The sequence below is a fragment of the Callithrix jacchus genome, chromosome 15, assembly GCF_049354715.1.
Source record: "Callithrix jacchus isolate 240 chromosome 15, calJac240_pri, whole genome shotgun sequence".
In the NCBI taxonomy this organism is placed as follows: Eukaryota; Metazoa; Chordata; class Mammalia; order Primates; family Cebidae; genus Callithrix; species Callithrix jacchus.
This window is the reverse complement of record NC_133516.1, coordinates 64,690,693-64,716,659: the sequence shown is the minus strand read 5'-3', so window position 1 is coordinate 64,716,659 and position 25,967 is coordinate 64,690,693. Positions and strand designations below refer to the sequence as shown.

At 38.1% G+C, this 25,967-nt stretch overlaps 1 protein-coding gene and 1 long non-coding RNA gene across 15 annotated transcripts in view; one reads left to right on the top strand and one right to left on the bottom strand.

The window, feature by feature from the left end:
* GRM7 (glutamate metabotropic receptor 7) overlaps positions 1–25,967 on the bottom strand; it is an 890,997-nt gene that overhangs the window by 74,413 nt on the left and 790,617 nt on the right. For 2 of the 14 annotated variants that reach the window (XR_013527454.1, XR_013527455.1), the window contains exon 9: positions 5,488–5,554. The exons of the other annotated variants lie outside the window; for them this stretch is intronic. The gene's annotated coding sequence lies outside the window, so the exon portion shown is untranslated. The remainder of the gene's footprint in view (positions 1–5,487; positions 5,555–25,967) is intronic. 14 annotated transcript variants of the gene reach the window in all.
* The window catches only part of LOC118147782 (uncharacterized), a 348,784-nt gene that overhangs the window by 288,997 nt on the left and 33,820 nt on the right, over positions 1–25,967 (top strand). Inside the window, exon 3 of the long non-coding RNA XR_008476798.2 lies at positions 3,279–3,389. This is a non-coding gene — a long non-coding RNA (uncharacterized LOC118147782). The remainder of the gene's footprint in view (positions 1–3,278; positions 3,390–25,967) is intronic.

Sequence of the window (25,967 nt, the reverse complement as noted above, 5' to 3'; positions counted from 1 at the left end):
CAAGCTTTCCTTGTCCTGCGGTCAGAAAGGCAAGACTAAAGTTTGCATTAAGGCATAGGGTTAACAGATATATCCCAGGTATAGGGATGAAACCACTGGAATCAGGTGTCAGAAATCCTAAATTCTAGTTTTCACTCTTTTACTTAATATTTGTGGGAATTCATATAAAGGCTGTTTATAAACCCTTATGTGCCAATGTATTATCTTCACTTTGCCTTTGAATATCAGAAGCATATGACTCTTTGATAAATCTGACAAAAAACAAGCAATGGGGAAAGGATTCCCTATTTAATAAATGGTGTTGGGAAAACTGGCTAGATGTGTACAGAAAGCTGAAACTGGACGCATTCCTTACACTCAAGATGGATTAAAGATTTAAACATAAAACCTAACACCATAAAAACCCTAAAAGAAAACCTAGGCAATATACCATTCAGGACATAGGCATAGGCAAGAACTTCATGACTAAAACACCAAAAGCGATGGCAACAAAAGCCAAAATAGACAAATGGGATTTAATTAAACTTAAGAGCTTCTTACAGCAAAAGAAACTATCATTAGAGTGAACCGGCAAGTAACAGAATAGGAAAAAATTTTTGCAATCTACCCATCTGACAAAGGGATAATATCCAGAATCTACAAATAACTTTAACAAATTTACTAGAAAAAAACAACTCCATCAAAAAGTGGGTGAAGGATATGAACAGACACTTTTTTTAAAAGAAGACATTCATGCAGCCAACAAATATAAGAAAAAAGCTCATCATCACTGGTCATAGGATGAATACAAATTAAAAATACCATTTCACGCCAGTTAGAATGGTGATCATTAAAAAATCTGGAGACAACAGATGCTGGAGAGGATTTGGAGAAATAGGAACACTTTTACACCGTTGGTGGGAGTGTAAATTAATTAAACCATTGTAAAAGACAATGTAGCAATTCCTCAAGTATCTATAAATAGAAATACGCTTTGAACAAGCAATCCCATTACTGGGCATATACCGAAAGGATTATAAATCATTCTATTATAAGGACACATGCACACATTTGTTTATTGTGGCACTGTTTACAATAGCAAAGACTTGGAACCAACCCAAATGCCCATCAATGATAGACTGGATAAAGAACATGTGGCACATATACACCATGAAATACTACGCAGCCATAAAAAGGATGAGTTCGTGTCCTTTGCAGGGACATGGATGAAGCTGGAAACCATCATTCTCAGCCAACTGACACAAGAACAGAAAACAAAACACTGCATGTTCTCACTCATAAGTGGGTATTGAACAATGAGAACACATGGGCATAGGGAGGGGAACATCACACACCAGGGCCTGTCAGGAGGTGGGGGCGTTAGGGGAGCAATAGCAGGGGCTTGGGGGTTTGGGGAGGGATAACATTAGGAGAAGTATCTAATGTAGATGATGCAGGCATGGATGCAGCAAACCACTATGGCACGTATATACTTATGTAACAAACCTGCAATTCTGCATATGTACCCCAGAACTTAAAGTATAATAATAAAAAAGAAGGATGTCTTCTTTCTCGAGCTAACATATTTATTTTTGATAAAATCTATGGTCTCTATAACATGCCATGAATTGAAGAAAGTTAAGACACATGCTCAAGACAATTAGAATTTTGAAATAATGTTAATAATATATAACATTTATAAATGATATGTCAGTCATAAGTATAAGCAATTATTTATGCATGCCTTGTATAAAAAGCATTACCAATATACGAAAGAAACACAGAAGCAGTTTGTTATGAACGTTGTGCTGCACCTTCCACCTTGAAGACTGAGGGATCTATTAATGAAGATGCTGGAAAGTTCATTGGCTGATAGTTCTCTTTGAGAATTGCCTTGACTCAAGAGATTCAGCTTGCCTAAGGTTATGGCCCCTTCCCCTGGGTATCCTGCATATCATGACTGGGAGATACTGGTAGATAAAGGCTTGGTCCCTTGTCCCAAGTGGGATAGCACTGTAAGGCAGCTTCTGGGCTCCTTGAGGGATGCCAGCTGACACCTGTTGAGTCTGCATCCCAGTCTAAATTATCTGTCAGTCCAGTCTTGAATTTTTCCCTTCTGCCCACTGGTGCTGATACTAAGGGCATTTCCAAATAAATCTCCTGAAATTTTGTTCCCTGGGAGTTTAGCCAGAATTAGAGTGTCACTTAGAACCCTCATGGGCATCTCGGTTCCCATTAAAATCAAGAATATTCTAAATACATTTTATTCTATAACTCCCTTTCCAGCACTTACCTCAGTGATCAACTGAGCACCCTACAACATTTATAGCAAGTACTAAGCCACATCAGCATCTCTCAGAAAAGACACATCCTTTCCCCAGAACTTGTTTCTCTATTCCCATGACTATGAACTGAAACATCCCCATCTCACTTTTTGTGCCTACATACATGTAAGCATATACAATACATATATTTTCCCCCAATTTTTATTTTGAATACTTTCAAATTTTTCAGAAACGTTGACATAGGACAAAGAACATCTGTATACTCTTCATGCAGATTTACCATCTGTTCATTTCCTGTTAAAATTGTTTTCTCTTTATTCTTTTTGCTAAAAGTCATGTACTTGATAATATTTCACACTATTTCTGTATGCATCACCTAAGGAAATAGACATTTTTGTGCATAACCACAGTACCATTATCCCATCTAAGAAATTTAACTGTAATTTTATATCATTTAACATGATACAAAGTCAAATTTCTCCATTTGTTCTAAAAATGTCTTGTATGATTTTTCTTAAATCAAGGTTCCTGCATTGCATTTGGTGATGTCTTGTTAGACTTATAATTTAGAACAATCTCCCTGCCTTTGGTTTTTAAACAGATTTGTCGAGGTGTACCCAATAAACTACACATATTTAAAGACTAGAATTTGATACATTTTGACAGATGTACACCAGAGAAATCATCACTACAGTCAAGATAGTTATCAGCATCACCTCCAAAAGTTTCTTCATTCCTCTTTGTAATTCTCTCTCACTCCTTTCCACCTCACTCACCCCCAGCCAATGATTAATTTGCTTTTGCTCACTGCAAATTTGTTTTTGTTTTCTAGAGTTTTATATAATTAAAATCCTATGATAGCTCCTATTTTTGTCTGGCATCTTTCATTCAGCATAATCATTCTGAGATTCAACCATGTTATTGCATGTATCAATACTTCATTACTTTTTATTGCTGGATAGTTTTCCATTTCAAGGATACACTACAATTTGTTTTTCCTTTCATCTGTTACAGACATTTGGGTTGCTTCCAGTTTTGGCAATTACTGTCACTAACATTCACGTGTAACACTCATTTTTATTGGCCGGGAATAAATACTTGGAAGAGGAATGGCTGGATCATATGGTAAGTGTATGTTTAACTTGTTAAAAAAACCTGCCAAAGTATTTTCCAAACTGATAGTAGCATTTTACATTCTTACCTGCAGTGTGTGAGAGTTTCAGTTTCTCCAAACCTCTTCTAACATTTGATATGGTCGGTCTTTTTTAACTTCAGCCTTTCTAATAGGTGTGTAGGAAAATTCAATTATGATTTTAATTTTTGTTTTTCTAACAACTAAAGATATTGAGAAAATTTCCTGTTGCTATTTGTAATACCTTCTTCAGTGACATATTTCTTCAAATCTTTTGCCTGGCTTTTTATTGGGTTGTTTGCGTCTTGCTAAAATATGAGGGTTTTGATTCTGAATATAGGCCCTTTATCAGATACATGCTTTGCAAAAAACTTTCTCCTAGTCTGTATCTTGTCTTTTCATTCACTTAACACTATCTTTTGAAAAATAGAAGTTTCTAATTTTGATGAAGTCCAGTTAATCAATGTGTTCACGTATAAAATGTGTGTTTGAGGTGATACATAAGAAATCTTCGCCTAATCCAATGTCACAAAGATTTTCTTCTATTCTAGAAGTTTTATAGTTTAGGTTTTGTGTTTAAATCTATAATCTACTTTATGTTGATTTTTATATATGGCACTAGGTATGGGTCTGTGCGTATTTATTTATTTATTTTGGACATTACTATCACCCTAGGATCATTTCTTGAAAAGGCTCTTGCTCCATTGTATTGCCCTTCCACCTTTGCCAAAACCAGTTGTTCACATATTTGTGGGTTTACTTCTGGACTCTATTCTATTGAACTATTTTTCTTACACTCTATTGTTTTGATTTATAGAGCCTTATAATAATTCTTGAAATCAGATTATATTAGCCCTCCATTTTCTTCACAGTTGTTTTAGCTAGGTTTTCTGTATTTTTGTATACATTTTAGATTAAACATGTCAGTTTCTATAAGAAGCCTGTGGAGAAATTGATTGGTATTGAATTTATATTATAATTTGGAGAATGGATATCTTAACAATATTAAACCTTCCAACTCATCAACAAAGCATATTTCTCTATTTAGGTCTACTTTAATCTCTTTCAGAAATATTTTATAATTTTTCATATGTATATGTCTATAATATTTTGTTTCTCAAGGCATTTGACTTTTTGGAAGATCCCAGGCCCATGCCAATGTCTTATAAAATGTCCTACCTTCTAGATTCTTTTGTCCTTTCCTAATTGAATTCAGGTCAAATGTTTTTGCCACTGATGCTTCATGGGTGATACTATAGGCATGTGAATGTATCTCCTGTCAAGAGGCACTAATTGTTAGGCATCCCTGCTATAGGTGATGCTATATTTGGTCGTGTGGTTAAAGCAATAACTGCCAGATGTCACCATTAAAAAGTTACAGTTTACCCTTGCAACCAGGAAATAATCTAGGGATGAAACATTCAGACAAAATATATTTTGAAAAGTTAAACCGTAAGATTTTAGTTGATATTTTCTTTTTTACCTTACATTCTATGCTTTATCTATATATTTTGTTTTTATCTATTCTGCTTGGTAAACAGAACTTCAGTTTTCTCTGTGGATTGGAAAGCAGATGCTTCTACTTCCCTCACCCTCACTCCCCTGAAACAATGTACCACTAGAAATAATACACCACTAGGAAATGTTTGTCTAGCCCCAGTACCAAACACCCAGTGATTATAGTATTAATAGTGGGGTTAGTCTGAAGGAAATGTGGGATGAGCTCCCAAGATATTAGAATAGGGAAAACAAAATTCTCACCCCCACTTTTTTTTTAATGGGGTTTCATGATGATGGCCAGGCTTGTCTTGAATTTCTGACCTCAGGTGATCCACCCACCTTGGCCTCCCAAAGTGCTAGGATTACAGGTGTGAGCCACCGCACCCAGCCCAATCTTTACCCTTTCTAAAACATCTAACAGTGTTGAAAATACACATTCTCTTCCTATCTCAGTGATACCTTGTCACTCTGGAGCCGGCCAGAGTTTGATCACTTTTATAGATTTATAAGCTAGGAATCAACCTGTTTTATAGGCCCTCAAACAACATTAAACAAAACCAGATGTCTCACTTACATAATGGTGTGTACTACCTGTGAACAGATGGAGCTTCCAATTGGTGATTACTTTTTCTTTTTCACACAGGATGTATTTTATACCCTGTGAAGAGAATTCATATCTATTGAGATTCTACTATGTGTCAGGCTTGGTGCTGTTGGACTTACAAATGTGATTGCTTTAAAATAGTCTGAACATTACTGAAGTTACAAGAGATGCCTTGAAATGATCATTGGGCCCCCACTAGATTAATCCAATGGAAGCCTCTTTCTCTTTCCCAATACCGCATCTCTCATAGCTATAAAATATGTTTCTGTACAATAACATTCCAACTCACAGGCTATCTCCTGTACTGCATAATGCATTGTGTCCCCATCCCTCTTTGTCCATGAAAATGGGAGTAGGCAGGTATTCTGAAAAATTGTTTGGAAGCAGCAATATGCATTTCTGCTCATGAGAAACATTACCAAGATTCAATAAGTTACAGCTAATGTTCATTTCATTTGGCTTAAATCACAGTAGGTCTTGAAACGAGACAACTGAACAGAAATATGAGCAATTCAGACAAAGGAATATTCAGTTACAAAGTTGATAAATAGGGATTGCTTCCAGTATTTTAAAAGTTTGGTTTGCAGAAATCTTGAAATCTTTGTGAAAAATGTGAAGAAATTTTTGGTATATAAACTCTCAATATTTATGTAAAAATGATAGTATTCATCTTTCAAAAACGTTCCTGCTTATGATATTTTTATAAATTAGAATTGCAAAACTAAAAATGCTGAAAAGCATATAAACAAATGGCGAAAAAATGTTGGAAGAGTTTAAAGATTCAAATTGAATATAGGTCATGTATTTATAGTAACTATCTGATGTTTTCATTTTATTTGGTGTTTGACATTCTGTGGACTATTCTATAAACAGTGGTATGGATTTTCCTAAGATATGTTATTCCCGTTTACAGAATTCTTTATTTCCCTAAAATAAACTGCCGAGGCAGCATTTTTCACAGAGGGCATCGTTAACTTGCTTTATATCAGCTCTCTAAAAATTGACTGTGGGTCAATTTCACTAGATTCTGTACTTGCTTGCTCCTGGGAATTTTTGCTGCAGCTAGCTTTCATTAAATGTCAGGGATTGCATGAATGGGAAAGATAAGGTGAAGCAAACTAAAATTATTGCCAACTTTTATCTAGGCAAAAGGCTACCAAATAATGGCAATGGAATCAATCTTCACTTTCCCAAAACTGAATGGTTCAAGTTTCACACAATCAAATATTTTCTCTCTCTGACTTTTCAGAACATTCTTTACTCAAAAGCTATATAGTGAGCACTTATTTGGAGTTTTAATACTGTATGCTTTAAATTCATTAGCAATGTATTGAATTTGTCTTATAAAATTAACCATGAGATCCATCAAGATTGAAGGAAATGTGGGGCGAGCTCCCAAGAGATTAGAATAAAGATTCATTTATATTTTCAAAGATTCATTTGGATTTTAGAGTGTCTATATGGATGTATACACACATACCTATTCTTCTTCCATGCAGCCATAAGAAATACCTTTTGATGCACATAAACTTGAGAATTAAAGAGGGAATAATTCATGATAGTGTTCTTTATCCTTAACAATTCTGGCTTAGTAAATAATTTGTGATTATGGTCTTTAGTAATCCTTTGTAGGGACATGGATGAACCTGGAGACCATCATTCTCAGCAAACTGACACAAGAACAGAAAATGAAATACCACATGTTCTCACTCATAGGTGGATGTTGAAAAATGAGAACACATGGGGACAGGGAGGGGAGCACTTCACACTGGGGTCCGTTGCGGGGAATAGGGGAGGGACAGCAGGGGGTGGGGAGTTGAGGAGAAATGCCAGATATAGGTGAAGGGAAGGAAGGCAGCAAATCACACTGCCACGTGTGTACCTATGCAACTATCTTGCATGTTCTTCACATGTACCCCAAAACCTAAAATGCAAAAAAAAAAAAATTTACTATTCCCATGGGCATATTTTGCATTATATTGTTAAATGGTAATACTATTTAAAATCAAATTACTGCAATAAAAATGTAACACTTGAAAAAAAAAAAAAGTAATTCTGTAGGAGTGGAGACATATACCCAAAAGCAGAATGCCCTCTCTAGGCCTCACTTAATTGCTTAGAAGTGAGTGTTTTCTTTAGCTGCCAGCCTGGTCGGTATATTGAGACTAGTGTTCCTACTCTCACTGGCCAAGACTGAATGTCAAAAGCCAGCTAAAGTTCACGTTTTCTTGAGTATCTAAGGAAGAGTAAAGTTTTCCCTGTATTATCATTACAGTAATTCATAACTTATCTGTTTCTGCTCGCCTCACAACCACCACTGCACTTAATTGTTAGGCTCTCCAAAAACATGTGATTCATTCTGAAAGCTCAACCCTTCACATTCATAACTAGCAAAATGATGGGCATTCACTAAATGTTTATTTGTTTTAATGTAAATAAATTCCTATTTGAAAAAAAGTGAAGGGAATTCTTGTTCTCTTTGCCTTGATATTTCATAGTTCTTTTCTTCTTCAGTGGTAACTAAGATTAAATGAAATCCTCTTCCAAAATCATGTTGTAGGTGCTTCAATACTTTTTTTGGGGGTTGAATTAATTGGATTGGATAAATAGTAACACATAAACCCTGCCCAGATGTTCATATCAGGGTTTGTATCTGATAATACAATTTCCTTTGATTTCTAACCAACATATTCTGACATGACAGAGGCATGACTCAAATAATTACCATTTATCTTCTTATTTTCCCCCAATTTTGACTATTTTATACTTAACATATTTTTTTCTCACTGGGAGAATGACAATGATATTAAAAGGCATGAACACTATAAAAACACTACTACTACAACCAGGGTATTTTGGGTTCTGTAACAATACTCAGGTCATCACTTCTGCTGAATCATGTTGGGAGTGTCAAAAATTGGCTTTTTTTTCCCCTATGCACAAAGTTGCCATTCTCTTGGCACTCATTACCTGGTTATTAGTCACATTAGTGTGTAGAAAAACAATGTATATTTTCCTCTGACAATTTTAAAATATCTTGGTACTTCACTCAAAGAAAATACTTATTATGCTTTCAGTAGCATAAGTGTTCAAGTGACAATTGCCAGTGTGAATTCACTTACCTCCTCCATTGCTAGGGAATTATGCCCATTTTAGGTAATCTCATACTTCAGCTGATACGAATAGCTTGATATTTCAAGGCATGGTGTGAAAACCCCAATTATTTTATTTGATTCTCTAGGACCTCTCCATGACCATTTTTTAAAAAGTGCTTCATTTTTCAAATGAATTTCCTGAGGTAGGTGGCAATTTACACTTTTTAAAAAAAATTTTTTTATTGCATTTTAGGTTTGGGGGTACATGTGCAGAACATGCAAGCCAGTTGCATAGGTACACACATGGCAGTGTGTTTTGCTTCCTTTCTACCCCTTCACCACAACATATTTACAACCATACAATCCTTGATAAACCTGACAAAAACAAGCAATGGGGAAAGGATTCCCTGTGTAATAAATGGTGTTGGGAAAACGGGCTAGCCATGTGCAGAAAGCAGAAACTGGACCCCTTCCTGACACCTTACACTAAAATTAACTCCAGATAGATTAAAGACTTAAACATAAGACCTGGCACCATAAAAACCCTAGAAGAAAATCTAGGCAAAACCATCCAGGACATAGGAGTAGGCAAGGACTTCATGACCAATTTACACTTTTAATGGAGCATCAAGTAGCTTGACTCAGTTATAAATGAATGCTAATGTTCCCAGAGAGAGACTTTAACCCTCCTGCCCCTGGGGACATAAAACACTATCTGCTTTTCCTCTGTCTGCCACAGCATACTTTGTGTGTGTGTAATATATGTATATATGTGTGTTTGTAATTTTTTGGGGGCCAAAATCTTGTTCTGGCTCCCAGACTGGAGTGCAGTGGTGTGATCTCAGCTCACTGCAACCTCCACCTCCTGGATTCAAGTAATTCTCCTGTTTCAGCCTCCCCAAGAAGGAGGGACTACAGGTACATGCCACCACATCCAACTAATATTTGTATTTTTGGTAGAGACGGGGTTTTGTCATATTGGCCGGACTGGTCTTAAACTTTTGACCACAGGTAATCCACCCGCCTCCACCTTCCAAAGTGCTGGGATTACAGGAGTGAGCCATTGCACCCAGCCAAGAAATGCACATTTAACTACATACACTCACCCAGAGGTTTTGATTAATGGACAGGATAGAAAGAACATCTGAAGTAAAGATATGTACCCACGCACTGGATGGAACCCCTAAAAGATCTCTCTTCAAGTTGCTATTATATGCCAACCACAGTGCCAGATGGATTTACATTTATTATTACCCTTAATCACTTGAAATAATGTCATCATTCTCGTTTTACGGGTTGGGTTGCTTAAGTGCTTTGTATTACATGAATGTGATCACATAGATGTAAGTGGTAGGACCCAGATTGTTCTTACACGTGGTTCCTTCATAAAGAAATTATGAAAATTGATGCATTTATTTTGGATTTTTTCACATGTCCAAAACTCCTGAAAAGTGCATGAATGAACAGATTACAGGATGAGAAGTTGTTTCTCCAGTTAGAAGCCAAATAGTGCTCTGGGGAAGCGGAAGTTCATAGAGGGTCTCTTTCCTGTTAGAAAATCCTGGGTGTCTAGGAGCCATGACAATTGGCAAACATATGTGAAGGTGATAATAAGGGAGATAGATGCCTCACCCTCAGATCCCTCTCTATGGGCAATATGCTTTTTCAAAGATACCTCCAAGGCTTAAAAGAGCACTCTCAAACAAGTCATTTGGATGTTGGCCAGTGTGATGGATTATATAGTGACCCTCAACTCCAATCCTGAATCTTTGAAAGTGACCTTATTGGAAAAAGGGACTTTGCAGATATAATTTGGTTTTGTGGTTTTAATTTACATTTCTGGGATGGGTTCTATACTTCCAATCCTGCATAGCCATCTCAAAGGATAGAGCCATGTGCTTCCTCTTGTTATTGGGTGAAGAGTTGATAACTTTGAATCTTGGGTTATTAGACATGACTACCTTGATGGTCAATACAAAGTTGCTTTTTATAGCTTTGAAGATTTTGCAAGAAATTTTTTTCTCTTCTACCGCAAATTTGACTATACATCTCATTTAGGTCTTTGACAACAAGGTAAAGCAAATTCAGTTTCCTGGTGAAATTTTGACATCAATTTACCTCTTTTTCTACTTTTCTTTGAAATAACCCACCATAGATGTCCTTATGGCTGGCAGGTCACAACCAGGCATGAGCTGGGCTTGTACTTAGCTGACCTCTGTTATTAAAATGGGTCTGTTCACAGAACTAGAACTACAGACAATTGAGGCCACCGTTAAGAGAATTCTCATGTAAGTGCACTGAATTCCTGCTCCAGTGTAAGAGGAAAGGGAAGAGAGGAAGGTTGGAAAAGGGAGAGAGAAATGTGTGTGTGTGTGTGTGTGTGTGTGTGTGTGTATAAATCTTTTTTTGAGACATAATCTTGCTCCGTCTCCTAGACTGGAGTGCAATTCCAGTCTTCTTAGTTACTAGAGCTGATCAGAAGTAAAATATAAAAGTGTGGGCCACCCTGTGTGATTATTTCATAATACAGAATTGAGAGTTATGTTACGGATAGTATGTCATAAAAACAAAAATTTTTGGCTACTATGCTTAAACATTTACTATGAGCCAGGCACTGGGCTTTGTATAATGTACTTTATAGAGTAGCTCATTTCAGTGCTATGATATCAATCTCAGGTGAGTCTCATTTTTTCAGATAAGACTCATCGATTTAGAAGGTGGAACCGAGTTCACACAGCTGAATAGTGGAGAAGCTGGGCTTCAAACCCAGAGCTTCCTTGTTCCAAAACCTATTTCTTAACCTCTTCACTGGACTGGAAACAGTCAAAGTAGTAAAATGGAAGTGTTACTTATGAAACAGTGCAGCAGTAGTAACAAATCCAGAAAGGACAGCTTCTGAGTCCCTCCATTTGATACTTTATTAATTTAAGAAAAAAATTTTCTAAGGCCATTCATTTATAAACAAAAGACAAAGTAAGGTAGAATAATTATAGAGGTAGCACAGGGGCTAAAGATGTCACTCAGCAGATGTGGGAGTGACAGATGAGGCTAGTTACACTGTGCTTTGCCATTATGATGTTGAGGAGGCAAGTTTACCGAAAGGACAAACTCAAGTCCAGGTTCTGTGGCATTTTCACAGTATCAATTACCTTGCAACTTATTTAGGAATCCTCTCTACTTGGACAAAGGTCTTTTTTAAAGGTGTTTTGAAGTGGCTTACCACAAAACTATATGAACTCAGAGAAAGAGGCCAGAAATCAGCAATATAGAAGGAGTTGGGGGGGAATTTGAAGAGGAACCTAAGGTACTATAACTATTAGCTATTAGCATTAGGGCATGATTGTAAGTTTTCTGGAAAAATATGAGAGAAGGCAGAAGCAATGTCACATCAAGATGATTTAAGGAAGGGGGCAAGGGAACATTGGGGATGCCAGTAGGATTTGGAAGCAGCACTGGTCTTAGAGCCCTGGCCCCTTATTTTAGGCGAACTATTTGTCCTGTTTCTTTCTGTATCTGTAAAATGGGTGTAACTTTACCCACCCCGCCTACTCCACAGAACCAAGGTGACACTCAAAGGAGTCAGTATTTGTGAAAGCCCTGCTCTTGGGCAGGTTGGATTTGGCCAAGGCTGACCGTAAATTTGAATCTGAATGCGTTTCTTTGGAACATGCACCAGCCACTTAATATTCAGCACTCATCCTGTTTTGCATCATGCTGCTTCAGGAATTTTAGCTTGTGGACTCAAAACCCTTGGTTTAATGAGACTAGCCAGCCATGTAATGTGAGCATATTAATCTGTTTACATCTGGTGGCCACAGAGAAACTTGAGGGGCAGGGGTTATAGGCAGACTGGTTCCGGGGACTGGACTTTGAGATAGCCTAAAGCTCTAGGCAAGAGTGGACATGACCCTCAGAAACAGAGCTTCATCAGATAAATCCAGTGGGTCCTCAGATTTGTTACTTTGTAGATTTCCTAAGTATCTGACTCTGGATCATATCTGAATACAATATTCCTAGCTGAACACAATATTCCTATCTGTATCTGAACATCAGAATTACATATTTTCTGAAGACCAGCAGAGAGGCTTTAAAAAAATTAATCACAATAGTCATAAATTATGCTATTTATTGAATAATGCCTGTCCTAAAATTATTTACAGTTATGTAGACTAAGAGGGGAGAAAGATGTAAAAAAAAAAATAAAACAAAAAAGATAAATAAGTATATAGTATGCTACAGTGGAAAGTGCTATAGAACCATAGACTCTAGGACTGAGGAAAGCAAGCTAAGGAGATGCTGGAAGGCAGAGGAGGGTTTGTGGTATTCAGTAAGCGGAGGAGCTCACTGCAAAGGGGTAATGTGAGCAATGATGTGGCAGCGAGATATTTAGCCAGGTAGGGAGCTGGAAGCAGGACACTCCAGAGAGAGCCTATGGTTCAACAGGGATGTTAAGTTCAGCCTGAACTGGGGGTGTGCCTGATGTGAAAAACTCCATTGTCCTGTGGTGAGGATGAAATACGATCATAGAAGCTACATGCTTCGCCCCGGTCCTTGCCTTATGGAAAGGTTTCAAAAAGAATTATAAGATGTTATGCATACATCTGGTCTCAGAAAACACTCTAATTTTTAATGATCTGGCCTTTATTGTCATAATTTCTGTAAATTTACTGAAATGGGTTTTGCCTATTTTTACTGGTATGGCCAACCATAATGGGTGGTTTCAGTCAACTTAATTCCTTGTGAAAACATATCCCTTCAAAAGAGCCGTAGGGTGCAAACTGCAGGCTGGGTGGAGTCCCATCTAGGGTCAGCACTGAATGTTTCTGATGGCAAACAACAGCCCTGTGGAGGGAGCTGTGGTTTGTTCTCCTCACTTGACAAATGAGGAAACTGAGGCTGACAGCAGTGAAGGGATTGACTTGCCCCATGAGAAAGCGGCTGAGCTAAGCAAACACACATCTTCTACCCAGAGCTCTTCCATGAGTCCATTTATTGAACAAATACACTTTAGCAGGTACTGCTCTAACCCTGCCCAAAATGGCCCCCTCTTTCCTTCTGAGAATTTCCCTATCCCTTCTCACCTTCCCAGTCCTTGGGCTGAGCAAGTAGATTCATGGGACATAAGAAGAATGACTGTCCCTTTTTGCCAGGGATGGCCCTGTTTATACCCGTGTCTTGGCTTGATTATTACTGTTTTCCCCCTTCACTCTCAAATATGTACCAGTTTGGAGGACTAACTTCATAGTCATTCTGGATAAAATATCTGTATGCTATTCATAACAAGCCAGCTGCCATTCACGGACTTGGTGCCTTAACTTAAAGCATGGTTTGCTCAGGTAAATGTACCACTCTTCACAGTTAATATTTTATTTTTTTTCCCCAAATGTTGGCCAAAATGTCCTGTAAAGAACTTGTTCAATTCTAAAGGAATGTAAGGTAGGAGAAGACAGGGACAATATTCAAGATATTTCCCAACCTTGGCAGGGGCCTAGAACTTGAGCTGTATGTGTGCAGATAGGCTTGGCTGGGGAAAGGAAGAAATTTCACTCCCCACCTCCAATATTTCTCCACTGGCTGGAACTTTTGCTATGGACTTGCCATCGGACCACATCCATGAACCCTATTCCTGCCTATGAACTGCTATTTCTTCAGCAAAATGAGGGATGGAACTCTGTTATCTCAAAACCCCACAGTGCTGTGTATTTATAATTGCAGCAAGACAGAGGTGAGCACCAAATGTTGGGATTTGGTTGAAATTTCCTCCCTGGAAACTGAGGAGCAATTCTTCTCACAGAGCCAGGACTGAGTATTCTTTGCCAAGGAGATATAATGAGATGTATGTAAATAGCTCTCCCCTTCTTGCTCTTTCTGCCTTCAGCCTCCTCAATTAGAGAGCAAGAGCTTTGCCAGTTCGCCCGAGTTCTAAAAATTCACCTCTTCGGTCCAGCAAAACAGGCATTAAGAAGCCTATAAATAATCATCTTATTCTCACATCTCTGTAACAGCAGGGAGGCTGGTGCTGCAAAAAAAATGAATTGGCAGTTCATAGACAACTCAAATGAATATTGAAGGGGGAGGCTTGCAGGAGGCATTTGGAAGTAAAAGCAGCACTTTTTCCCCCAAGGAAGATCAAAAGCAATTCCCCTTCACTCCCACCTATCTTGTGGCTCTAATTCTTTTCACAGTATAAGGTCCACGGCTCAGTTTCTCTCTTTGAGATGCTGAAGCTAAACATGAGAAGGGAGAAAGAAACCCTTTGGGTCCCTGAACTGTGGGATCTTGTCATTTATCAGAAGATGTGAACTGTATAAACACCCTGTGCTATTTAAGCTTCATGTGTTGAATAAGAAACACATGAAGCCTTCTTTCCCCCCAATTTTCCTTCAAATCCAAAAATTACAGTCAGAGCTGGGGTTTGAGGGTAGGATCAGGAGGCAGTCTTCATGAATTTTCATTACTATCCTCACTACAATATTTTAAGAAACCTCTGACTGTTCCCTTTCAAAATGAGGCCAAATATTATTATGGACTTTGAATTTTCTCAATCTATTCCTAGAAAATGACCTGTTTGTCCTCTGTAGACAGAAAGGAATGGCACACTTCATAGTGCTATTATAATCAATAATTGTACTCATCTGAAATGAAATTAGAACCAGATCCTCAACAGGTAACATAATTCCTTCTGCAAGGCAAATTAAACACAAAAATAAAAACTAAACTTTTAAACCTTTTTAGCCAGCAGCAAGAATTATTTAGAAACTACCATTTAGCCTGACACAAAGCACCAAGCCATCTTTTGGTATAGTAACTAGTAGTGGCTTCTGTCCACAGTGGCTTATATACAACATCTCACTTACACAGCATAAGAGATGGGTAGGTGGGCATTACTATTATCACCAGGGATCAGATCAGAGAGCGAAGCTCAGAGGACTTACATCCTCATTCAAGACTATAAAGCTGGGGAGGGGCAGAGCCAGAATTCATACCTGAGAGAGTCTTTACTCTGTAGCTCATGGGCTTATAGGAAGCAGCTTTTGAAAAACACTAATGTTACTTAATAGCACTGACCTCAAAACATCATTAAGTCATTTTTTAAATGACCGTATTTTCCTTGTGTAGGATAAAAGGTTTTTCTTCCTTTGCTGAATAAGCTGGATATCTAGACACAAGCATTCAAATACAAACAGTGTAGAAAGGAATATAAAAGCAAATAACTCACCCTATAATTAAGTCCTCAGATTTTCCATTTGAAGCCTAGATAATGATGTGCTACAATTATAATAAAAATAACAATCTATTATCACCACTATGAAATTAGCTGTTATTATAGAATTCTTATTGGCTTGGAGCATCTCTTCTTGTTAAAGAAGTACCCCTGCCACAACCCTGTTCCCTAATTTTGTTTTTCCTTTTACTAGGAGTAGAAATAAATTTGGGTGGAAAATTATTGTTAAATGATTAGCAATAGTTTTGGGGAGGAGGATGGTAAATAGTTGAATTCAGCCAACAATCACTTTACCTAAATGTCAATGACTCCCCTATCAAAGGACAAATGGGCTGTGTTACAAATGTGACGGTGTAAAAGTAGCTCATGCAAGGTAGCAAGGGGGCATGTGTGACACTGTAGTATACACCAATTTTATTTGTGTATCTCTTTCATATTGAACCACTTAGCAAAAAAAAAAAAAACCTAAAAGACAAAAATAACCACTATCAACAAGAAGTCAAGAAATTACATTTGATCTAAAACCTTTATCAAAAAGGTTTATTTTACCATCCTGGCTGAGTGAAACACACAGTAACTTAAAGAAAATCTGAATTTCATCTGAGGCTGTCATTTTCCCTGTGACGTGAACTTGGTACTATATGGCAGACACAGAGTGCCAAGGTGCCCAGGGGGAACCATGAGTGCTTCTTTCAGTTTGTTTATTTCACCAAACTCTCAGGCCACTCTGACTGAATTGTAGGAGACACTGGCCTGAGTATTAGCAAGCACTACTTGACTAAATCCACTAGTCAAAAGGAACACCACAAAATCTGGCTTTTGCCACGTCCTAGAAGACCTGTTTTTGTAGTCTTAACATGGCTGTCACCTTGGAAAACAGCACACTTTATGTAATGTTTGGCTTAGTTGCATCTGAAGTTATTTGATATTTTGATATTTTCACATTAGACTTCTCTGCCCAGGTACAAGGGGAAGTTGGCCTCTTCTTGATCCTTCTTTTTTTGTATTTTTATTTCAGACAGAGTCTCACTCTGTCACCCAAGCTGGATTGCAGTGGTGCAATCTCAGCTCACTGCAGCCACCACCTCCTAAGTTCAAATGATTCTCTTGCCTCAGCCTTCCAAGTAGCTGTGATTACAGGCACCTGCCACGATGCCTGGTTAACTTTTGTGTTTTTTACTAGAGACAGGGTTTTGCCATATTGGCCAGGCTGGTCTTGAACTCCTAACCCCAGGTGATCTGCCTTTCTCGGCCTTCCAAAGTTCTAGGATTACAGATGTGAGTCACCACGCCCAGCCTTGATCTTTCTTGTGTCCCAGATATTCAAGTCTTGCTTAGACTATCAAGATTTTTTTTCCTTCCTCCTCATGACCAATTTTTTTTTTCTTTTACAAATATCAAAACATAAAGAAAAAGAAAACTATATCCATAGCTACTATTTAAGATAGCCACATTAAGAGAAAGAAGGTAAGGGGTACTCTCATTTCTTTCCCTTTTAGAATCCTTTTTGGGAACCCCCAAAACTCTCAAAGGAGAATGAAAGCTTTAGATACTGCTCTGGAGGTCACTGCCACGCAAATAAGTTGTGTCCTAGTTTACGTCTAGGCCCTCTACTGAGCAATGGGGGCACTGTTGTAAAATGCGGTTTGGCTGTGTGAGCTTCAAAGGCAATAAAAAAAAAATCTCCTCTGGTGGAAATACTCCTTTCATAGGGCTATATAAAAACAACAACAATGAAAATACAGAGAATATTAATAATGGAAATGGACAGCAACTCAAGGAGACTTGGGCACTTTTTATTTGTTCTCTTTCCTGCTAACCCCAAATCCATTTCTCCATTGGTCTACCCCATCTCTTTAAAAAGCAAGGTCATCTGCTCAAGTGACTCCATCCTCCATTCCCCTCCCCACCCCTAGCCTGTAGCACATTTGTTGTTTGTTGACTGTTGATTCCCAAACCACATGTCTTGAGTCTGTCTACTTAACCTTCACTGCCACCATCGCTTGTCACCACCTAGAACACTCTTTAGTGGTCTCCATTTTCGCTTCTGTCCCCTCTATAATGCAGAGTGATGTTTTTCCTTACTTTAAATAAAATTATGTAGCCCTCATCCTTCCAACTCCCCTTTGGCTTTCTATTGTATTTGCCTTAAATTCCAACCTTCTCAATATAGTCCACGTTGCTTCTGTACAATCTGACCTCAACCTCTTGAGGTGGCTTTTTACCTGCTCTGTCCTAGTATACCAGCCTCCTTCTAGTCTCTTAGACTGTTCAGTTCCTTTCCCAGTTGAGTTAGTTGGTCAAGCTGAATATGTTGCTTGTATGGGCCAGGTGGGCTAAAGCAGAAAAGAAAGCTGCTTTCTCAGAAGTGGGAGGAAAAGGGAAGTGTCTGCAACCATTCTTTTTTTTTGTTTGAGACAGAGTTTTGCTCTTGTTACCCAGGCTGGAGTGCAATGGCGCAATCTCGGCTCACCGCAACCTCCGCCTCCTGGGTTCAGGCAATTCTCCTGTCTCAGCCTCCCGAGTAGCTGGGATTACAGGCATGCACCACCATGCCCAACAAATTTTTTGTATTTTTAGTAGAGACGGGGTTTCACCTTGTTGACCAGGATGGTCTCGATCTCTTGACCTCATGATCCACCCGCCTCGGCCTCCCAAAGTGCTGGGATTATAGGCTTGAGCCACCGTGCCCGGCCTGCAACCATTCTTTGTAAGAGCAAGGCAGGGGCCATTGTGAAGCTGACCAAAGAGGAAGTCAGAGTTAAACTCTAATTCTTTGGCTTGGAAGCACAAGGAAACAGTTTTTCCAGGCTGATTTTTATTGGCTGAGTGTCCACACTTCCATCCTCATACTCACCTGGGTTTTTTCCTTCCATCTATGTAATCATCAATTACCTATTTAGCAAACTCATTGAGCATGGACTATGGGCCAGCAGGATAAAATGCCAAGGGGACATTATTAGGATAAAATGGATACGCATGGATCGAATTTTGGCCCTTGATCCAGCTCACCTCTACAAGCATACCTGGTAATGCAGCTGGGTGACACAGACCCTTTTCCTGCCTCAGCCCTTGAGAATGACCTCCAGAATACAGACTTCACATGACTGCCTGAGGATATGCTGTTCTGATTCATTAAAGAGCCCAGCTGTGGAATTACTTCTTTTAGATGAGAGTCTTTTTGGCCTGAAGAGGAATTGCAATCCAGAACCATTCATTATCATCAAAGACTCTAACTCCACCCTCCAAATTTGATACATACACACGTATACACATAACCTTCCCCCCAAAATCACCATGAAGCACAGGAAGATTTGTGGCTGTCTTTTTTTGGATATGAGAAGCCAGGCAAAGGCTGTTGACAAAATATTACAAGTGTATCTTTGGGCCCACGTGTACTACATGACACTAACAAGGACCATCAAGAAGTTAGATATTGGAACTGACAGGACTAACTGCACCATGATGACTTAAAAATTGACTGTGGTCCACCCAGGCAAACACTTTAGAATAAGGGAAAAAGCAACCAGTGTGACAGCCATGGTGCATGGACCCTGCATTGACACAAGGCTTTCCTTTTGTATTAGGTTGTGAGCTGTTCGTTAGACTTAAGTTCAAAACCAAGAGAAAGAGAAATGAAGAGATGTAATATGCTGATAGATCTTTAAACATGCTAATGAGGGCTTAGCAAAAAGTCCTTCTGATTTAAAACAACCACACAGACGCTCCCTAAGTAATGACAAAATAAAATAGCTTATTTACGCAAGGACTGGGAGTGATAAATTCTGTCTCAGTGTACTCCTGAACAGCAGGAGGCTTTGGACATGGAAAGGAAAATTGGGATCAAATTGGGGAAGATTACCGCCTGTGGAGGCTAAATGCAAAGGCTGATACCTCAGTCGTAAACAGGTCCACAAGAGCTTATTTTCTTGTTTTTTTTTTTATTTTTTTTATTTTTTGAGACAGTGTCACTCCGTCACCAGGCACCAGGCTGGAGTGCAGTGGCGCAACCTTGGCTCCCTGCAACTTCCACCTCCCTGGTTCAAGCAATTCTTCTGCCTCAGCCTCCTGAGTAGCTGGGACTACAGGCACGCGCCACCACGCCCAGCTCATTTTTTTTTGTAATTTTAGTAGAGACGGGGTTTCACCATGTTGGCCAGGATGGTCTTGATCTCTTGACCTCATGATCCGCCCGCCTCGGCCTCCCAAAGTGCTGGGATTACAGACTTGAGCCACTGCACCCGGCCAAGAGCTTATTTTCAACACTTCCTCCCAGGAGCACGCAGAGCCACACTGCTGCTTCCAACAGTGCAGTCTGGGAGTGAAGTTAAGATTCTGACTTAACTCTATGATTATGGCTCATAGAGATTTGCTTGTCAATTAGGTTTCATGGGTCTAGGGAGATAGGAAATGTAGCCTTTTTTATTTTACTTTTCTAGGGATTGCCAGTAGGAAATTCAGCTTCTTTGTGGAGTTTGCTTTCCATGATCTCGTTGATTCATCTACCTCAGTTTAGGAAAATGTGAGGTACAGGGAAGTAATCAGTGGTTTCTGAGGCAAGGTCTGAGTTATTCCTCCTGTCTAGTGGTAGGCAAAGCTCATTTTTGGGAAGATTGGCAGGAAAGCCAGAGCTTTGAGTAGGGATGTGAAAACTAGTTCTTTTCTATTCACTGTTTGCATGCTCAAGGCACAACTGAAAGGGCATCTGCAGAAAGATGTTCCTGGTCAGTGAAGCTGCAAGGGCAGCCTGTGAGTCTCAGTGGAGAACCAGACAGGAGGCTGATGGGCAGGGAGCGCCGCTAGGACCACGCATAGGACACTAGGCTCTGGTCGTGACCCAGAAAGGGAGAGTGAAGTCAGTGCAGAGTCCTTTGGGGTGGGCAAGGAAAATAAATGCACAAATTTATGTAGACTGTCCAGACGGTCTGGAAAATTGTCCCCAAGACTATAGATTATCAAAGTCTTAGGGACAACTTTCCAGATGAAGTTGGCCTCAAAAGTCTACATGGAAAAATCCAGATAATTGAGGCTAAAAATTTTTCTGTGATAATTTTTCAGGATAATGGTTCACATTCTCATTTTCCATAGCTAGCCTTCCCAGGACTACCCTTTCCAAAACTGAGAAGGGCAATACCATGTTACATTATTCAGCATGGTGAAGAATAAAGATTGAGGAATAAAGACTTTTCCTCAGTTTCTGCATCTTTTAATATTCTAAGAACTTATCTGGGAAGGAATTGAATTATTTAAATAACTTGACAGAAAGAATAAAGAAAAATCATGTTACTCTCTTAACATAATATACATCAAATTGCAACCAGAGATAGCTGAGGAATTAGGCCTGTGCTTTAAAACTATTTCTGCAAATTATATCATCAGAAGGTCTGTAGTCAGAGAAACATGTTCATGCATGTCCACAACTTCCTCTCCGTTCTTATTCTTTTGCATCTTGTTCCTCACACATACTTTACTCTAAATCATACCATATATATATAATATATATTATATGAATTTATATATCAGATTGTGATTGTGATCTGATATTATATATATATATATGGCACACATGTGCACACATGTATATACACAATCTGATTATTTTATCTTCAAGACTCCATGTAGAAAAGCAAGACCATGGAATTGCCCAGCGCCTTAAATGACCATTATTCATATCTCACGCGGAAAAGACATGATAAGGGAAAGAATGTACTGCTTCTAATGTGAATGGGTAAATGGATTTTAGAAAGAAATATCCTCCTTTCTCTCCTTCACATGTAAAACTCGTAGGCACTGTGGGACAATAATTCTGATGATGATAATGATATTAATAACCTCTTACTTTGATGCTTGATGATTTATAAAGTGCTTTTCACTGACATTGTCTCTGACCCCGCCACACAATTCTGTATGGTAGGTGTTATTAGCCTCATTTGACAGTTAAAAAATAAAAATTAAGGATTTAAGATAGAGTCCCTAACCTATTGGCCAGTGGACAGCTTCTGACCTACACAACAATATGCACAGTGTTTTAAAAATTGTGGATAAATGACTAGCATTTTAAAGTCCCAACTTTTTATGTAAAACTATGGATTCCCAACTTTTCTTTAAAAATCTCAAGGCCTGTCCACCTTTATTCTAGAGGGATGACTCTTTTAAAGCAGGGCATGAGTACTTCAGTTTTCCAGAGTCCCACTGTGCCCTGTCACCCATTAGTGTCCTATTTTTGTTTGTTTGTTTTTCATTAGGCTTCCTGCCTAGCCCTTGTGGATACTGAAGTTGCAACCAGTTCTCAGAAAGCATCAGAAATATGCTTAAGATAAAGCAGCTGATAAATGACAGAGAAATTGAAGCCAGAGCTCTGGTACCAGGCTTCTGTCTCTGACAGTGGCAGTCAAAGAGAATGACCTGAATTGGATGCTGAAATCCCAAGTATGGGGTATAGGGATCTGCATGTTGAACAATCACCCGCAACATGATGTGATTAAAATCCTTGCAGTCTGTGACAAACTGCAAGCAGCACTGTCCTAAGGACTCAGGAGGCTTGGGAAACTCCTTAATTCTCTTACTAAACTAGCCTGTCTCTCAGTATTGAACCCTCAAGTATTTGGGCACTAAGTTCTATGTTCTCTGCTTGTGGATAATGTAATTGCTGGGGACCATAGATTCAATCATGAGGTATAAAATGAATCCATAACATGCTCATTTTTTTCCATGTTCTCATCAATGAGAAACCGATTTTTCTCATTTATTCACCAAGTATTTACTGAATGCCTACCTTGTAATTTGCATTATGTTTGGCTGTAAAGATCAACATGCCAGTTATGAAGTGATTGTTCAGTTGAGTTCTCCAACTAATGAACTCAAGTGAGACTGAGCTATCGGCCTGAATTACTTCAAAAGTACTTTGATACTTAACTCATATTGGTAAGCACAGTCTTTTTAGAGCCTGCATGGAACTCACATGGTTAATACAGTCCTATGACCTTATTTCTTTCCTGGTTGGTGGCCATTGTATTTAGACTTACTTGACTACATGTCTTTTACAAAAGAATTTAAGTATTTCATTTTCTAGACGATGCATGATAAAAGCAGGAAACCACTCAAAATGTCAGATTTTAACCATTGATATTTCATTCATTTGTATGAGATTGAGAATAGCTGAAATATTTTTCTTGTCTATGAGAGTGCACAATGCATACGTCTACATTATGTCTTATATCTTCCTCTCTCACTTTTTTTTCTTAAGATTCTTAGGAAAACAAAAGGCAGATACAAACTCTAATCTCTCTAAAGTTTTGAAAGTTGACTAAGTATTTGCTACTGAAAATGTAGTCACAGGACAAAGTGTTTTGGTACTTCCTGGAAGTTTGCTAGGAATGTAGATTCTTAGGCAAAAATGTACATTTACCAAGACACCACGTAATTTCTATGTACACTAAAATTAGAAAAGCAAGCCCTGAGTTAAGTTCCTTGTTAACAGTTTACTAGATGTGGTTGTTTTGGTATATAAATTCATTTTATAAGGACTTTTAGATGCAGAAAAGCTAGGCAGTAGGAAATAGGTGGTACGATGTAGCTATATACTAAACTGTCTGGAAAATGTTGATTTTTTTTAATGACCTTTTTCCCTATCTTGATTTCAAAGTAAACATGGTAGGAGAGTGTGAGCAGAAAATACCAAAACAAAGCAAAAGGAAAATGTAGAAAATGTGATCTTATGAATTTATAAGGATTTCTTATGTATTAGATATTAAGACCTTGCCATTCGTCTGTATTTCCAGTATTGCCTCTTTTTGTTTTGTTATTTTATGTTTTTATGTAGTCACATCATTGGGCATTATTTTATTTATTATTTCTTCTTTTCTTTTAAGATCAATAGCTATTAGCCTTGGCTGTACATTGGAATCATCTGGGGAGCTTTGAATACCATTGATGCTTGGATTCTTCCCATCTTCCCCTCTGCTGGACATCCCAATTTGATTAATTTGGTGTCATACGTGGGTATCAAGATTTTTAAAAGTTCCCAAAATGATGCTATTGTGCCACCAGGGTTAAAAACCACGGTTTTAGAAAGTCCTCCTCTACAGCAAGATTAGATAATATTCAGCCATAAGTGCTTCTAAATGTTCCATGGTTTTATTCTTCACCCGTTTCTTAGTTTGTTATATAATATGAATTTGGATTCAACCCAGGACACATTTAAACACTTTGAATAATATACTGTCAGTTCTTCTTTGTAATTTCTATTTTATCTTTTCCTTTTAGTTCCAACTTATAATTGATCTCACAATCAAATTCCAGATGACTTATTACAATGGCAGAGGGTCAGAAAGTAACATTCCAGAAGTAAAAAGTTCTAGACATTTCTAGTCTCAGAGTTTTGGGGAGAAGTAGGAAGAAATTGAATTTAGTGCTTCATTTGCAAACAATCACTAGGAAATTTTGCCTTTTACTGACTAAATTGGTTAACGATTGAGTAATTTATTCAGTTTGGATTGAGTCAACAACAATCTTAACAATAATCACCAGAGAGATGAAGTGGAAACTTCCAGGGCTCTAAACTTTACTCTTTAACAGTTTCTCTGTAACTATGATTCCTCTACTGAGTGGTTTGTGGATGGACAAGATAGCTGTCAGAGGCAGATGTATCTAGTGGTCATTGTCACGGCTTAGTTGAAAGTCAGTGGTCTTGACATGGAATTATATAGTCCTGACTTCACTTAGGAGACAAAACAATTCATCCTTTACCCAAAAATGCAGATGATATTACTCCAGAAAGCTACACATTATTTTCCAATTTTTATAGTTTTCCCATTAGATTGCCACTCAGTCCTAAGACTTCATAAGCTTAAAGTGCCAGGCTATAGCTATTGCTATAAATAATATTTCTCAGACTTTCCTTAGATTCCCTTTACACAAATAGCAAATGGAATATATTTTCCTTCTATATGCTTGACTGGCATCATTCAGATTTTAAATTTTCAACATGGATCACATTACATTATTAATAGAGAACAAGTAGAATTTTTGACATTTTAGTTTAAAATTTGTGCTCATAAAATCCACAGAATTTAGAGCATGGTAACCTATTCCAGGCATGTGAGAATGTCAAAATGCAGAATTTCATCACACAAAGCACTGAGCCTTTGCTATCAATTCTCACAGAGTATAAGGCACTGTGGGTATTGCACTGTCTTTCTCTTCACATCATGCCCAATAATCCCTCATTGCTATAGAACACCTGTCCCAGCAGCAAGTTGTTTGACACAGATCATGCTATCTTGCTTCCATGTGATCTTTATAGCTGAAATCCTCTAGTGAGCTAAGAGTGAAATTGATCATTTGCCCAACATGCGTTGGTCATCAACTATATGTAAAACTCTGTATAGGGCAATTGTCGAAGACAGGATAAATTGGTGTGGAACCTTGCCCAAAAGAGGTCATTTGTTAGGCAAGGATGTCTTATACAATGAGGTTCAAAGTATTTCAGGAGTACAGGACTGTATATACATTATGACATGATGAATCTCAAAAAATAAATTGAATGTAATTATCTAGACACAAAAGTGTATATACTGTATGAGTTCATTCATATGATGTTCAAGCATGGGCAGATCAAATCAGAATAATGGTTATCTGAAGATGGGTCCTGAATAAAAAGGGACATGAGAAACTTTGAGTGATGGAAATCTATATCTTGATGTGGGTGACAGTTACATAAGTGTACACATTTGTCAGAATGAATCCCAAACACATTTAAGACGTGTACATTTCACTGCTTTATGATATAAAAGTAAAATGTACATATACTGCATACATATATCACGTGTAGTTCTCATTAGTGATACTACGTATATAGCATCACTAATTTAAAAAGGACATAGAAGTTTAAAGGAAGGAGAAGTTTTAGGCAAACTTATGAAGACTTAAAGAAGGTGATAATATTAAAACAGGCCTTGAGTGAATAACATTTAATAGATAACACATCTATGGGAAGAAAGAAAACAAACTAGAGAGTGTTTACTGAAGGGTCAGTAACTCTGTACTGACTCTGCACTTTCACTCTGCACTTTCAGGGCAGTTGTGAAAGGAAATATTTGCAAAACATTAATGGGAAAGAAAGGAGGACAGCTTGGGGAATTACACT